General features: G+C 46.4%; 1 pseudogene; it reads right to left on the bottom strand.

Moving 5' to 3' along the window:
- Window positions 1–2,407: 2,407 nt before the first annotated feature.
- On the bottom strand, window positions 2,408–2,872 carry LOC108311032 (annotated as a pseudogene).
- Window positions 2,873–4,247: the final 1,375 nt, after the last annotated feature.

Consider the following 4,247-nt stretch of genomic DNA (forward strand, 5'->3'; position numbering starts at 1 on the left):
GCTCAAGTGATCTGCCCACCTTGGCTTTCCAAAATGCTGGGATTACAGGTCTGAGCTACCGCGCCTGGCTGGAGCTTTTTCTGACTGTTCCAAGTAGAACTGACTCCCTCTCCTTTCTTCGTTCTCACATGGCACTTCAGTTCTGTGTCTCTCGTGGTAATAGTAATCCTTAGTGTACTTGCTGGTCTAACCATTTGGTTCTTATTCTTATTTGTATTCTCTAAGTTGGGCATGTAGATACTTAGTATGTGTTTGTTGGGTGAAAGGATAAATGGGTAGACAGACGGATAAGTATCATTACCATTAAGTTGGTATCTCTGTAAGTCAATCCTTTAATAAAGATGTCAAAAGTCCAGAGAATCTCTGGGGACTAAATTAACTCTGGGGTTTTGGAGGGGTTCTGAAAAGACCTGGGGAAAGTGAATTCCTGTGGAACTACTCCATCACTACTACACAGGGTGGTGGGAGTTGGTTCAAGTCTGCACAGGACACCTGGTGATTATCAGCTTTCTCTGATTTGCTCAGGGTACATGAGAGTAGTATTTCAGCCAGGTGTGGTGGCTCACGCCTGTAAACCCAGCACTTTATTGGGCTGAGGCGGGCGGATTACCTGAGGCCAGGAGTTCGAGACCAGCCTGGTCAACATGGTGAAACCCTGTTTCTACTAAAAAACACAAAAATTAGCCAGGCGTGGTGGTACAGCCTATAATCCCAGCTATTCAGGAGGCTGAGGCAGGAGGATTGCTTTAGCTGGGAGGTGGAGGTTGCAGTGAGGCGAGATCACGTCACTGCACACTCCAGCATGGATGACAGAGTGAGACTCCATCTAAAAAACAAAAAAAGAGTAGTGTTTCCTCTGAGGCTTAGGATGCCAGTTGGGGAACTCCAAACTTGGGCATTATGTGGTGGCAAACCACCCCCATCCACAGAGACACTCAACCTTGCCATGACAAGTTAGACATAGCAGGGAAGACTGGGCTCTTCCTGATTTGCTGTTGAGTTCTCTCTTATCCCTCCACACTTCCTAGGTGGGACTGGGGCTCCATTCCCTGGGGTCATTCATAGCCACACTGCCTCTCCTTAGCCATTTTCTCTCAGCAGAGTCACTCTTATTGGTATAAGTGTTTGCCCAAACTGCTTCCTTAATGTCTCTGTCTCTGTCTGTCTCTCTCTCTCTCACACACACACAGACACATACACACACACAACACCCCATTTATGACGTTAGCTCCTTTCTACCTGGCATTTTAGTCATTCTTTCCCATGGAGACTATGTGCTTTTTTAAGGGCAATTGCTGTATTTTCTTCACTTTGCGGCCCCTAGGGCACTCAGCACAGTGCCTGAAAGAAGCAGAGTTAGATGTGTTTGAATAAACTCTCTGTTCTCACATTTAGGTTTCTCTAATTGCTTTAATTCAGGTTATCTACACAGGCTTCTACATAGGGGTTCTTTTAAGAATATACTGTGAACACCTCCCTCTTGCTGATATGGACGTTTCTCCGAATTTATTTTTCATACTGACATTGTTTTCTGGTCTGAATGTACTGTCATTTATTTTCCCAATTCCCTCATGCTGGAGCTTCTGGGTGCGTCCAGCATTCATAATTATTAACCGTGCTGCTGTGAACCTCCTTGCTAGACCTTTGCGTGTAATCCATCCTTGCTGTCCTGGGATAAACTCTTAGAATAGAATCTACGTTTTAAAGTCTTTTCAGTCTGGACTGCTTTTATAGCTTTTCTCATAGCCATCATTCCATCAATAGGTAACATCGACAGCCTTCAGCCCCGTACCCTGTTTCTTCCTCTGAGTTACATGTTTTGTGGTTTTAAGGCCAACTTGAAATCATTGAGAAACAAAGACACAAGAAAAGTTTTTTAAAGTTAGGAAAAGGAGAAAAACCTATAGAAGTTCTTCACAGGGATACCATAGAATCAATGAGGCTGACATCTTGTCTCTTTATTTTATTTATTTATTTATTTATTTATTTATTTTGAGATGGAGTCTCTCTCTGTCACCCAGGCTGGAGTGCAGTGGCACAATCTCTGCTCACTGCAGCCTCTGCCTCCTGGGTTGAAGCGATTCTCCTGCCTCAGCCTCCTGAGTAGCTGGGATTTCAGGCCCCACGCCACGACTAACTTTTGTGTTTTTAGTAGAGACGGGGTTCCATCATGTTTTTCAGGCTGATCTTGAACTCCTGACCTCGTGATCCACCCACCTTTGCCTCCCAAAGTGTTGGCATTACAGACATGAGCCACGGTGCCTGGCCCTATTTTATTTTTTTAAAAGTGCTTCTTTTTTAATGAAATAAACCCAAAAGATGTACAGTCAGGCTCAAGTCGTGCAGTTCACAAGCATGGAGGAAACAAATGAACGAAACAACAAAGTTCAGGATGGTCAGAGCAGAGTTAACCCAGGACGAGGCTGGACTTGCCAACAGGGGGATTTCTTCTGGATGGCAATGGGGCCAGGGCCACTGGGCTCAGCACAGGTGCGGCAGGCACACGCCTCTCTTCCCTCTGCCCCAGGCTGCCTTGTAAGTCTGTGTCCACATTTTCACGAATGCCACCTTCTCCCTTCAGATCTAAGAATCTGCAGAGTAAGTCGCAGAAGAGTTCCTTCCCTGCAGTCCTGATGACTTCAAGTCTTCCCCGCCACCTCCAGACTTGGCACCTGCTGACATGGCCCAAGAAGGTGGATTTTCTTCAGGTGTCCCAAAGATATTAGAAGCCATTATGTTCTTTTCTCACAGGTTGTTCTGATGGTTCATCAAAACCCAATGGAAAATTGGATCCACCACCTGGCAGCTGCAAAATCCAGGAGATATTCCTGCTGTTGAAGTCGGCACCCTTGATGGTGGTGGTGGCGGTCATGGGGCCGAGGAGCAAGTTAGGCTGGCATAGAAGCAGAAAGTTGAGAGTCGGAGTCACCGAGGGGCACAGGGAGGCTCCACACCTCATAGATGGGCCCCCGCTGGGGGAGCCTTCAGCCCACATGATGGCTCTTTAAATGCTATTTGGAATATGTTTATTATGTCTCTCTTTTTTTTTGAGATAGAGTCTTGCTGTATAGCCCAGGCTGGAGTGCAGTGGCACTGTCTTGGCTCACTGCAACCTCTGCCTCCCGGGTTCAAGCAATTCTCCTGCCTCAGCCTCCTGAGTAGCTGGGATTACAGACGCGCACCACCACACCTGGCTAATTTTCGTATTTTTGGTAGAGACAGGTTTTCACCATGTTGGTCAGGCTGGGTTCGAACTCCTGACCTCGTGATCTGCCCTCCTCGGCCTCCCAAAGGGCTGGATTACAGGCGTGAGCCACTGAACGTGGCTATTATATCTCTTTAAATGCTATTTTGAAATGATATTTATTACTATTTAAAATGTAAATAACTCATCCTAGGTCAAAAATGGCATGGTTAGTGGGCTTCAAACATAATGCCTTCCGTATGGCTTTTGAAATATGGAACACCATGGCTACTCAGTTAGGTCCCTTGCTGGTGCGTCAGGCAGCCAATACCATCAGTAGCTGACTCCGTACGTGCCCTCCATGGAAGCTTCTGTAGCACAACCACGTGAGGCAAGCCTTGGACATGAAGTCCGTGTGCTCAGTTGACTCACAGCTCCACTTATCTCTGCGTGAGATCAAAATACAAATGCCAAAATTTCACTTCCTCAATTTTCTATTTTTGCTAATTGCCTCCACCTTGCTCTTTTTCTTTCTATCCTGTGCACGTTTGACATTTTAAAAAGGTGTTTTTAGCTCTGCACTTAAGCAAATTGGCCCACAGATCTCCCCAGTGAGTAGCAGACTCCGAGTTAATGTTCACGGTGTCCTAAATGTTAACACCGCTTGGTTTTGCCTTTCTGCCTTTGCCTTGGCCCCAGCAAGTTTTAAGTTGTGTTTACAGAGTTACTTTCTTTCTTTCTTTCTTTTCTTTTTTTTTTTTTCTTTGAGATGGAGTCTCTTTCTGTTGCCCAGGCTGGAGTGCTGTGGCACGGTCTGGGCTCGTTGCAACCTCTGCCTCCCAGGTTCAAGTGATGCTTCTGCCTCAGCCTCCTGAGTAGCTGGGATTACAGGTGCCTGCCACTATGCCCAGCTAATTTTTTGTATTATTAGTAAAGACAGGGTTTCACTACGTTGTTCAGGCTGGTCTCGCACTCCTGACCTCATGATCCACCGATCCACCCACCTTGGCCCCCCAAAGTGCTGGGATTACAGGCATGAACCACGGTGCCTGGCCGCTTTTTT

Source organism: Cebus imitator, unplaced genomic scaffold (genome assembly GCF_001604975.1).
Source record: "Cebus imitator isolate Cc_AM_T3 unplaced genomic scaffold, Cebus_imitator-1.0 Scaffold110, whole genome shotgun sequence".
NCBI classification, from domain to species: Eukaryota; Metazoa; Chordata; class Mammalia; order Primates; family Cebidae; genus Cebus; species Cebus imitator.